Genomic DNA, 12,806 nt, shown 5'->3' on the forward strand with positions numbered 1-12,806 from the left:
AATCAAGTTTTTTTCCCAGAATAGTGAAGACCTGTAAGCATCACTGCATAGAATCTAGTAAAACACATCTAGAATAAAACTTGTTTAATATTTTCTATCTTGCAAACCACAATACAACACCTTACCTCATTTAATCTTCCTGGCCATCCTGACAGGAGGCAAGGCAATCGTTACACATGAAACAAAGACTCAATGAGCACACAGTATGTGCTCATGTTCGGCTCTCTGCTAAGCAGTTGGTATGAATAAGAAGCTCCTCTCTCATTCACTGCCACCCTGCTCCACCCATTCTATCTGCAAAGCCTTCACACTATACTTCAGGTACCTGGTAACGAAGCCTGCAACACCCCGTGTGACCAGCACCCTGCCCACCCTCCGACTTGCATCCGGGCAGCTATATACCTCACTCACATAGCCATGCCTAACTCTGCCAGGTTAGAATACAGATTCTTTCCACCTCAGGGATTTGCACTTTATTCCCTCTACCCAGGATGCTCTTCTCCCAACTCTTCACCTGGATATAACTCCTATTTTTGGTCTCAGCTGAACTTGTTACTTTCTCCCAGATCCCTCCTCCCAATAAATTATAGCTCATCTAGTCATTTTCATAGGACTTTATATCTCACAATACTTCATAATGAAATATATGTGCATTTCTTTGTTTGCATTCCAACTCCCCCACATAACTGCAAGGAATCAAGACTTTTGTGTTCACTGCTATAATGCTAGCCCTATCCACTGCAGTGCCTGGTACACAGCAGACATGAAACAAAAGTAGTGAACAAACACAGCCGATGTTCCAACGAGTATATATACTATAGAGAGGAAATACACAAAGAAGGGAAAGGCTAATTTTATCAATGGATGGAGAAGGTTCCAAGAAATATTCCAGACATGAGGCCGCACATGTGCTGATGGCTAAAAGGTAAGTAAACAATTGTCAGGAATGAGGCCTACTAAAATGACCTAGTGCGAGGGTAAACTGCAGGCGTGGAAGAATAAGGACTGTGTGGTGGCTCTCAGATTTATGACTATGATATCTGAGTGTCCACTAGTGGTAGAATTACTCAATATACAAAATGGAGAAGGAAGAATCTCCATTATTATTATTTATTAGCAAGGTATAGAACCCAAGGAAAAGAAGGCCTTCGCAGAGTTGAGAGTTTGGATGGTGGCAATTCCTCTGCCCACCTCCCGGTCAAACTAAGCAGGAACAATCATGGTTTCAACCTGGGAATATCCAGTGCTGAGACCTCGGTGCCACAGGTCAGGCCAGGCTAAGGGAGGGCAGTGGAAGGACCAGAAGATGTAGCATAGAAAGGGCCAGGGGGTTTCTTTTTTTGGTAAAAAGATGTCAATGGCATCTTTTTACCAAAAAGATGTGTGCTCATCTTTGTGCATGGGGGCCAAAAGAAAAAAAGACAAAGACAAAGAAAATATCAGCGCCCAGGGAATCTCACACACCTGCTAATATCAATTTCACCTCCACTTCCACTGGCTGGTCCCGCTCCTGGATTTCTAACCATCCTGTATTGCAATTTGTGTTGCTCTTCATGGAAGTAGTCAGGGCAGAAATTCTAAATAAATACATTAAAACACTACCTGATGCCTGAATGGAATTTGGTTGAAAAGCATCAAAATATGCCATTACCCAGGAGGTGACCTCATCCTACTAACTCCTCAACAGTGTCTTTGGTTGACCACAAGTCTATAAATACTTGGGGGTGTTAATTGAAGATAGGAAGAATAAGAACAATCCGGCATTTGTTGCCCCCACAGTGAAACTTTCTAGCTCCCCTTCGCAGCCCTGTCACACACAGAACAGCATTACACAAAACAGGAAGCTTTGAATTATAGTTCTGGTTAAAACTAAGAACCCAGAATTTATTTCCAAAATGCTAACAGAGTGACAGGAAGAAAAAGAATATACCCTGGAAACTGGAAACCTCAATGAAAACACAATTCTTTGGAGGGAAAAAAAACCTAAACTTTTCATGGTAGTAATACAGCAGAGTAGGGGAAGACTAACAATTTAGCAGAAAATTATAAAATAGTCAAGCCTTGGGGAGGCAAGTGTAAATTGATAGGGCCACATGAGCCAGAATGGCAGACAGCACCTGAGGCAGCATTGATTCAGGAGCCACCGGCCTGGTCCTGGCTCCATGCACCACCCAACAGCTGTGTGACCCAGAATGAGTCTCCCTGGACCTCAGTTTCTGCCTTTGCAAGATGAAACATTTGAAACATATCACCTCAAAAGACCCTTTCCAGGGCCTCCCCGGTGACGGAGCAGGTCAAGCGTAGTGCTGTGAGGCTGTCCGCAGGCTCTGCAGTGCAGGTTCAATTCCTGGCCAGCCAGGGAGCTGCCCACATGGCGCAGCAGACCTCTCCTGTCTCACCCGCTGTTCCCCTCAGCAGTGTATTTCAGCAGATCCACCTATTCTGCTCCCCACTCTGTCTCTGGTGAATCCTCTCACCCTCCTGTACCTCTGGCCTATACCCCAGCTATTGTATAAATAAAATAAATCTTTAAAAAAATAAAGAGCCTTTCCAGTATAAAAACCTATCATTTTTTTTTTTTCTGCCACAATTAGAATAGGAACAACAGGATGGCCACTTGAGTGATTTTCAGTCTCATCTACAACACTGTAAGGTAAATACCACCACATCCTTTTGCATTTTATAATAGCAAAGGTCAAGATCTATGAGCATGTAACAAGCACCAGGCAGTGTTCAAAGGCCTGTGTGCAAAATGTGTTCAAATGTACCTGTGTGCATTAACGCATTTCATCCTCCCGATCATCCTACAAGTAGGTATGATTATTATTAGCGCCATATTACAGATAAAGAAGTTCTGCGAGACATAAAAAAAATGAAGTAACTTGCCCATCATTAGCAGTGACAGAACCAGGACACAAACCCAGGGAGTCTGTTTCCAGAGACTACACTTGATCCCACATGAGCCAAATGGGGCTTTTGGAGTCTAGGTAACCTGGGCTAACTCCTGGCAAAGATGGCTTCAGATCCAGGTGTATGAGTTCCAAGCCTACATGCCTTCCACAACTGCATGCCTGGGAAGGAATGGCTGGCTCTTAGAGAAAATTTTTCTGAAAGACTGTTTTTGTTTATCCCTAACTCAATGCTTTCTATCATAACACATCCCTCACTCGCTCTGCCTGGCTGAGGAGCTGCAGAAGGGCAATAGCAAGACAAAGAACTCATTTCTTGTGCCTGCCTAGGTGAGACATTGTGCCAGATAGACAAATAAAAGTTGGGGTGGGGGAGCCTCTGCTTCTTTACTCCTGCTCTGCTCTAACAACATGACTTTTGTTTGAGTCACACAGATCCTAACGTTTTGGTCAGCAGGCAGGACCAGATGGCTTTTCCTACATGGTAGTGGTTCAACTATCACACTGCACAGATTTCACACTGAAGCCCTGTCATCAATTCACCGGCTGCATTGTGATACCCCCCCCTTGTCCCCCACTTGCTAATTAAATCACAAGAATGTTTACCAATATATAGTGATGTGCAAAAAAAAAAAAAATTTGCACAGTTGAAACATACTTCCTTTGGATCTGCACCCAACAAAATAGTTTCTCATTGCAACTATTTTATCACACTTCTCCCTTGCCTTATTTTCACACTTACACTGACACATTCTGGCACCTTTCCTTATTGTAACCCCCACCTTAGAGTAAGTGTAACTTTCCAATTTTGAACAATCTCCCTGTCCCCACCATCACTCCCAAAAGGAATTTTGGAGTCAATAGGAAAGACAGACAAAACTCAGAGAAGTGCTTTAGAAAGTATCAGCAGCGAAAAAACGACTCTAACCAAACCCTCCGGAGCTTTTAAAAAATGTATTTGGAGGTGGGGGTGGGGCACAGAGCAGCTGAAGCCGCTGTCCAGAAGCCCACACAAGCCACTCCTTGTTAGAGGCACTGTTATTTTATATTTCATTTTCAAATAATTGGTTTTCTGACTATAAAATGCATGTTCTGATGTAGAATTATAATGCTGCACACCTGAAGCTTATATTATGCCATAAACCAATGTTACTTCAATAAAATTTGATTTTAAAAGGAACACACTGTATAAAATTCAGAAAATAAAAGTGTAAGAAAGGGGGGATCAGTGTACCCTACTACCTGGAAATAGCCACTTTAACGACTTTGGTTCATCCCCTTCCATTTTATATTTATTGTCACATTCACAAGTGGGTATGTAGCATGTAAACATACAGAGACGTATAAATCCATACAAATTAAAAACATGGAAATGGGATAATCCCATTCTCCTCCATGAGATCATGAATATTTTCCTCAGCATTAGCTTTGATTTTTAATGGCTAGAATTATTTAACTCTGTGGACCTGCTCTAAGGTACTTATATTCTCCTACTATGGAAATTGTCTTCAGTTTTTCCCTATATTACAAATACCTTTGCATATACAGCTGTGCACATATATCTTGATATTTCCTTCAGAAATTATACTTTTTAAAATTAATAATGAATAAAAATTAATCCATGTTTTTCACAGAAAAATTGGAAGATGCAAAAAGTCAACCACAATTTATTTTGCAAAATTTTCTTTATACCATACACATGGACACAAGCACATATATTCAAATACAGTCATTAATAATAAAAAATACCAGTTGCTAATAATTGTTACCATGCAGTGAGTGCTTACGCCACCCAGGTATTGTGATTTTTCTCATTTAATCCTCCCAGCCACCCCTGCATTAGCTCAGCTGTTCACAAACCTGCCTGCACATTGGAGTCACCTGGGGCTTTAACCATCCCGAGCACTGCATCCTGTCCCAGACTCAGACTTAAATGGGCTGGAAGAGGCCAGAGCTTGGGAGGGTTTAAGAGATCCCTAGGCGTGGAAGTGAGGACTTTGCAGTGCACTGTTTGCTATTTTATCCCTCTTTCAAGTTGAGGATGCTAAGGTGAGTAACTTCCCAACATCATGCAGCTGCTAAAGGTGTAGCTGGTATTTCTATCCAGCTCTGAGCCAGCCCAGAGCCCAGACTTTTAACTATTGATATTTGGGATCTGTTGCCCCTCCCCATGTAACAGCATATCAAGAACCTAAGTAGAACTCTATGCTATGAGTTTAAATAATTATGGTGTTCCATTATACCATGCACTACAATGCAAGTGTTATCATTTCTCACTATAGAAAATGCTACAATTAATATCTTTATTGACACATCTTTGTGCACATCCTAAATTATTCTCTTAGGATAAACTTCAAGAAAAGGAATTGCTGGGCCAAAAGGTAAGCATGTTTTTTTTTTAAGCTTTTCATAAATATTACCAACTAACGTTCCCATGAGAAGCGTATGAGGGCGCCTTCTTCTTTGTGCCCTTTGCCAACACTGAGTTTTGTCATTCCTTTTTAATCTTTGCAAATTATAATGGAGAAGAGAGCATGCCAGTTAATTCCCTTTTCTTTGACTACAACTAAAATAGAACATTTTTCATGTTTATTAGACATTTGAGTTTCTTCTTGTACATACTTTTTTCTATTTCCATGCTTTGTACATTTTTCCAGTAAAATACTTATATTTTTCTTAATGCTCCATACATCTTTATGTATTGAGAAAATGAGTCTTGTTGCAATTGTATCTATTTTTCTCATTAATTTTATGGCTTTGTGCAGTAATTTATAATTTTCATATAGTTTATACTCATTTTTCTTTATTATTCCACCTTTGATATTATGCATATAATCTCCACTACCTCAACATTATACAATCTTCTATTTTCTAAATTCCTTTATCTTTATTTAAAAAAACTTTTAATTCTTTAATGCAGCAGTTCCCAAACAGGGCGACTCATTAGAATTGCTTACAGTGCTTCTTTAAATGCTCAGGTCTTAAAACTGAATCACAATCTGGGAGCAAGAGATCTGAGCAGGTATATTTTTAAAAAGCACCACAAATAATTCTAACACACCTCTTACTTTATTCTTTTCCCTAAGATTTTATTTATTTATGCATACAAGAACTAGAGTACAGGCCGGAGGTATGGGAGGATGAGAGGATTCACCAGAGACAGAGCAGGGAGCCAAACAGTAGATAGACCGAAAACACTGCTGAGGGGAGCAGCGGGCAAGACTGGAGAGGTCTGCTGCGCCATGTGAGAATCTCCCTGGCCAGCCGGGGATTGAACCCATGCTGCAGAAGCTGCAGACAGCTTCACAGCACTGCGCTCAACCCCCTGTGCCACCAGGGAGGCCCACCTTTTACTTTATTAAGGAACACTTGTTTTAACCCTTCTAAACCCCTGTTGGTGTCATTTTTTCAAATTATTTCAGCAACATGTCTTAAATAAACAACTGCATGACTTTGAAATGCTACATTTATGCTAGCAGGTAAGCTCCATGAGAGCAGAGACCATACCAGTTTTCACTGCCCACTGCATCTCCATGGCCCAGTACAGTGCCTGGTGCACAACTGGTGCTTAATACTGTTAATTGAATAAACAAATAAGAGCTGACAACGTAAGTGTCCAACCTCACCCTAGATTCCAAATTGGCTTCAATATTTTCTTGACCATTAGGCCAATAAAATGAATGACATTGACCTATCAAAAATATTAAATTATGCCCAGTACACTAGATCAAATGAAGTTAATAGTGGTCATATTTAAGAGGTACAGGATTTCCAAACAAATTCTCCATGCCTCCAATACTACACAGTGTTGACCAGAGAGAGACCAAGGAGACTTGGTTTCCTCTGACTAAGTTTCTCAACCAGCCCTGGAGATGACTCAGAGCTTCTCTGAGCTGAGCATAGACCCCCACGTTTCCTCTTCCATGAGCCCATGGAAAGAAAAGTAGGCAATCAGAAGACCTGAATTTTAGCCCTATTATTGCTATCAATCAACCTGTCTAACCATGAGCCATGTCACAACCTCTAGGGACGTGAAATATTGTCTAAGTCCCTTCAGGTCTAAGTCTCTGCCTAAAGATCCAAACAGACTACTTCAGGGCAACATTTTCAACTTGAAATTCCCTCCACTAGAACAGGGTCTCAGTCCCACTCCAGGCGGCCACAAAATAAGAGTGATAATAATAGTAATAGTCACAGAATAAGTGTGGGCTTAGTAATGATAGTGTTAGTAATAGTGGTAACAGCAGCAGCTGTGGCTAAATTTTACTGAGCATTTATTATATGGTACACAATATTCTAAATGCTTTGCAACTAATCACAGTAGAACAAATATATATGGTACTACGTTCCAAGAGGTTCACATATATTAACCTCACAACAAACCTATAAGGTGAGTTCTATTAGCATCCCCATTTTACAAAGGACGAAACTGGGACACACTTAAGGGACTTGCCTGAGGCTTCAACAGGAGAGGTGTATACAGACCCATCCCATACCACACCGCCACCCAAACTCATTGTCTTATGTGCGTCACTTCAGAGGTTGCACAGGACAAGGAATAAGTCGCAGTTACTTATGTGGGATAATCCCCTCTTCACTAACGCTAGAGAAATCAGGTTTTATTCCAGTGTAATTTTATGCAGATCAGATTTCAAGGCCTGAGAAAGCAAAACATATTATTTATTAAGAAAACATGACAATTTTATTAAGAATTTCTATCCATTAAAATGTTTTAATTAGAGAATAAATAAATCATTAACTACTAATGACATTTCCATTAAACAGAGAGGAAAAACACAAGCTCTTTATGCATCATTAGGAACGAAACTTAAACAAAACACCTGCACAGATTCCAGTTCCACACTTTCAAAACTGACCTCTTAACATCGACCTGACAGCCCATAGGAGTCTCAGACAAAAGAGGCCAAACTGACCTTGGGACGCTACATTCCCACCATCCCTTTGCTCTTCTTGCCTCCTCTCAGCTTCCCCACCCCAGGGGCTGGAACCCCAGACCCAAGGCACCCAAACTGGTTGTCACCTGATCTTGTTCCTTCTGTGTTCAGTCACAGAACATTTCTAGGTTTCACCCCATTTCTCTTTTTTATTTCTATTTTTTTATTTTATATATTTTACATCATTTTTCATTTTTGTACAATGTATGCATTTTCATCTTGGTTATAGTCCCCGTGAAATTCCCACCACCCATTCACCCATGATACTACAGCGAGGGAGAAGGGAGTAGTATCACCCCATTTCTCTATTCTTGCTGCCCCTGCTGGTGCTCGGCTTCTACCATCTCTTTCCTAAATCTCTATACCCACAGGTTCTTGGCTTTCATGCTCCTTGGCTCTGGCCCCACTTCAACACGGCTGCCAGTCATTTTTCTAAAACAAAATCTGATGATGTTACTTCCCAGTTTAAAATCTTTGTCTTCAGGATAAAGTGTAGACTCCCTCCTAGATATACATGGTGCCTTTTGTTTTATATCTGACCTCCAACTACCTTACCTGCTTCATCTGAATCATGTCCCACATATTGCACAGGAGGGCAACCGAGCAACTTGAAGTTCCCAAACAGCGCTTTTCTGTCTGCCCATCTGGCAAACTCCCACTTATTTTTTTCAGATCAGCTCAAAACTCAGAATTCAGCATGCTCTTCTCTGGGTTTCTAGCACCTTTTGTACCTCTCCCTATACGACACTCACTCAACCTGACACAACTATTTATTTATCTGTTTGTTTTTCCCTTAAGACAAGGATCTGTCTAGGGGCTTCCCTTGTTATGCATCTCTGTGTTCTATTTGTTGCATGTAAGAATGTTTCACGATCGAAACCAAAATATCCAAAGTGCTCCAGATACATAAATGTCCATTGTGTGAGTGGAAGTGGGCTCACAGACAGAGTCCATTTCAACAAAGATTTTTAACTTGACAACACTCATGACACTTGTGTCTACATATTTGAAGCCATAACCAACAGGAGCCAGTTTTTAAAGGATACATTAGCCCACCAAGGAACCTAATGTTGCCTATTTATACATATTTGAGCATTTTTAATACTCCTTCTAAGTGGTCCTTCATCTATTGTGGGTCACAGACCAATTTGGGTACTGTATGCCTATCATTTCTTAAATCTACACTCCCTTTGATAAACATAAAAATCCCATATAGCCCTGGAGATCCTGATACACTTCTGAAGGGCACAACCTTCACCCCACCAAAATTAACAGTGTCTTTGTATGTGGCAGAAATTCACAGTTTCATAAGAGATACACTCTATCAGGCAAGACACTACTGGGCTTTGAGCTTGTGTAATTCATGGTATTAAATCGTAAATACTGTAACATTAAATACGATTTCTCAAAATTTGTAAGTCCCAAGGAAGTCTTTATTGAGAAGAAGGGGCCAAAAAGGATCTGACATCCATCTTCCCCACCTTTAAGAATCTTATGATAGAAATTTGCTGGAAACAAATGAAAAGAACAAATATGAAAAATCCTTCATTTCCTCACATGTAACCCCCACAAGCACATGTTCAAATAAAGAGAATTCTTTGAAAATGCTCCTGGCATTACATTTTCCTGCTACTTTCTCTCACTCACCCCACCACCCCCACTTGAAAATAATTTGAACTTCTAGCTAGCAGCAACTTCTTTTAAATGAATATGATTTGTCCTTGCAAAGACAAAGGAAGGGTTAAATTAAAGCAACAGCTGGCTGCCTGCCACTGGCTTGGGGGGTTGGGTAAGGGATGGAGGATAGAGAAGGAGGAAAAACCAGTTAGAGGAATAAGTGCTCATTTCTTACCCTGCCACATGGCCATCTTGATTTGATCCTCTTTCCCAGGTTGGGGTCACTGGCTGAATTTCCTGGAGCACCCCAGTTTTGCAGGGAGGCTTGAATGGGATGTAGATGGAACAGCAGTTGTATGGTCTTGCTTTCTGCAAGATGCTCAAGGTCAGAACCTGAAAATGTAAACAGAAAAATACCTAAATTTTAAAAAATTCAAATCCTTGAAAATTATCTCCTGTCCCTCTCTGAACTTCTCTTTCAAAGACATGCAGGCACAGTAGTATTAGGTTTCCCACTAAGCAGCAAGGTATCCCTGGAGAAAGATAGAATGGGGGAGACGTAGGGTCGGTTAATATTGCCACTGAGTGCTGTCCAATTCACAGGAATCACTGGATCTTCAGTAAATGGGTTTTAGAATCTCAAAGGATGGATGGTTGGATGAGACAACCATTAAGGGTCTTTCCTACCTTGAAGTTCCACATTTTGGAGAATGAAGAGCAGCATAATATCCAATGCCCTCCCCAACCCCCCAAACACCCAACTTTACAAACATTACATTAAAAGATTAGTACAACGGAGAGCATTTTTTTAAAATACTGCAACTTTTAAAATTGATCTTGCATAGGAAAAGAAAAGAGAGGAAGCGCAAATAAAAAGTTTAGAATGATGCCCTTTAGGCCATGGGTCTTCCTCTCCCTTTATTCTTCTTTCCTACACTTTGTCAATGCCCTATAGGAAACATACATTACTTTTATAGTTGTGGGGGGGAGGGGGGCCCGCAGAGGGAACAGAGGGAGAGAATCAAAGGAAGAAAAATGTAAAAACAGAACACTAATTTAAGTAAAACCAAATTAATACAGCTACTTCTATTTTTAAAACATCAAATTCAGGCTTAGGACAACACTATTTGCAAGGATATGAAAAAAGGAATGGGAGGGAAAAAAATGAAGGGTCCTTTGATTCTGAGGTTTAATACATTAAACACTTTGTCCATTTACACAAGTTCTTGGTTAATAAGATGGTCTTCTTTATTTAGCATACAAGTCAATCTGGTTTTTCTAAGAAAAAGTTCTTTTTTGTTTTTTTGACTTGGCGAACAACAACATAGACATAGCTTTTTTTTTTTTTTTACATCCAACACCTCCCCCTCCCCCAAGTGAAAAAGCTAATGCACACACACTGAAAACTAATTCTAACTTCAAAGTAATCATTTTAGTCTTTTTGGATGACAATTTTAAAGGGAAAATGTGTACACTCGTCCCCAAAACACCAATAGAGAAAAGACAATGCTTTGAATAAGAAAAGGTTCGTGATGTCCAAGGAAACTAGGAACTCAAAAAGTCCTGGGAAATTCACAGGGAAAAAGCGCTCTCGTGACTTATCTGGAGCCTGGGACGGTTGCTTTGGTTTGCCTTCCCCCCCCCCCATTTTGCGTGCAGTTAAGAAGTACTGATCTGTGCCTCGTGGATCCAGGCGAAATTTAACATCTCATAAGTTAAACATGGGTAGATGCTTATGTATAAAGTTTACGTCAAACAGATTCTTGCTGGATTTTTATGCTCCAGAGTTCTGATTTCCCTCACTTTCTGGGAGTTAACTTACACTGACGTTAGCACGCGGGCACACGTACAACTTCACTTGGCACTCCAGGGAACTGATTTGCTCTGAAATGTGAATAAAGGTAAAAGCGCGTCAAAGTAAAGGTAAGGCTTTCCCCTTGGGGGTGAAGAAACTGAGCGCAAGCCTGGAAAGTCTGAAGAAAACCAGCTACGGGCGTTAAGCAAGCAAAGGAAAACGCACAGCAATTCCCTTCCCAAGAGTTTGCAATCCAGTTCGCTAAAACCCACTCAGACCTAGGAATCCAGATCAAGGGGGAAGAAAGGGGGCCTCGACAGAGCTTTAGCAGCCAAAGCCACCCTGCCCCAGTCCTGGAAGGGGATGCATGCAGCTAACCTTCCCCCATTCAAAAGCGGGGCGGGCTTAGGGGTGCTCCGCTAGAAAACTTCTCTGGGGGCAGCGCGGGGACTCAGGCTCGGGAACTGGGTTGGGCTCCCGGAAAGATGCCGCCTCGCACCGGCTTGAACTAGCCGGTCTGACTCCTCCGAATACCAGGCGGCGGCGGCCTGGCACGGGGAACCCCCATTTCCAGGGGGCCAAGCCTGCGGGGGGAGCGCTTCCCCTGTGTCGCTGCACTCAGGGGGTGGGCCGGGGGCCAGTGGCCCACCAAGGACCTGTTGGGAAAGCGACAGCCCATCTGTGGTTACCTGTCGCCGAGGTCAGAAGCGGTGGAACCCGTGTCCGCCGCCGGCGGCCCGAGCGCTGAGTCGGTTCTGGCGTCCAGGACACTAAGTTGAGCTAGCGCCCCACGTAGCCGGCAGAGCTTCATTCACAGCCCAGCCGGGAGGAGGGGGAGCGGAGCGGGCGCGCGGCTCATGTGACAGGAGCCTCGTATCGGCTCAGCACAGCCCACGTCTGCGCGTGCGCACCCCGGCCAGCCCTGTCGGCACCTCGACCCAGCCGGGGAGGGGGTGATGCCACATAGGGAGGTGGCCATGCGTAGAGAGCTGAACTGGAGAAGGTGCGGGGAGGAGTTTCCGTGCGCGCAAGCGCAGTAGGTTAGCCCTGCTCGCTGCCATATTTAATGAGGACTGGGCGGGTCCTAACCAAGGGCTGGGCGCGTCCTAAGTCAGTACCGGGCGGGTCCTAATCAAGTGATGGGCGTGTCCAAACCCAGCGCTGGGCGTGTCAATTGCTCTTGAGAAAAGAAATACTCCACTGTTTCATTGTTTCGAGCCTGTCGTGCGTTTTTTTCTTTCGGTTCTTAGAATGATACTGTTTATCCTCAGCTTCTAGCCCACAGAATAGTTAGTAGTAGGCGATCTCATACTAATTACATTAGCTAACTAAGTTTCAGCCTCTAGCTATATTACAGGCACTGTTATAAGCACTTTACTTATTTAATGCCCACGATAAGCCCACTGGAGTACCTACTAATAAAACTAGTCCACTTTAATTCCTAAGAAATAATACGAATTATCATAGGAGCAGGAAGAGTGATCTAGTATAGTGACGCTTTAAAAGTCAACTTTATCCTCATAGCAATAT

At 42.3% G+C, this 12,806-nt stretch overlaps 1 long non-coding RNA gene across 2 annotated transcripts in view; it reads right to left on the reverse strand.

Annotated features, from left to right (window-relative positions):
• Nucleotides 1–12,238, reverse strand: part of LOC119246712 (uncharacterized) — a 48,091-nt gene extending 35,853 nt beyond the window's left edge. Inside the window, exons 1-4 of one of the 2 annotated variants that reach the window (XR_005125542.2) lie at nucleotides 11,966–12,238; nucleotides 11,304–11,365; nucleotides 9,717–9,874; nucleotides 8,168–9,372 (exon numbers count right to left, since the gene is read on the reverse strand). This is a non-coding gene — a long non-coding RNA (uncharacterized LOC119246712). Of the gene's footprint in view, nucleotides 1–8,167; nucleotides 9,373–9,716; nucleotides 9,875–11,303; nucleotides 11,366–11,965 lie in introns of those variants that run through there. The other variant, XR_008552011.1, reaches the window with a different exon arrangement.
• Nucleotides 12,239–12,806: the final 568 nt, after the last annotated feature.

Source organism: Talpa occidentalis, unplaced genomic scaffold (genome assembly GCF_014898055.3).
Source record: "Talpa occidentalis isolate TD23 unplaced genomic scaffold, MPIMG_talOcc4v2.1 talOcc4.15, whole genome shotgun sequence".
Lineage (NCBI taxonomy): Eukaryota > Metazoa > Chordata > Mammalia > Eulipotyphla > Talpidae > Talpa > Talpa occidentalis.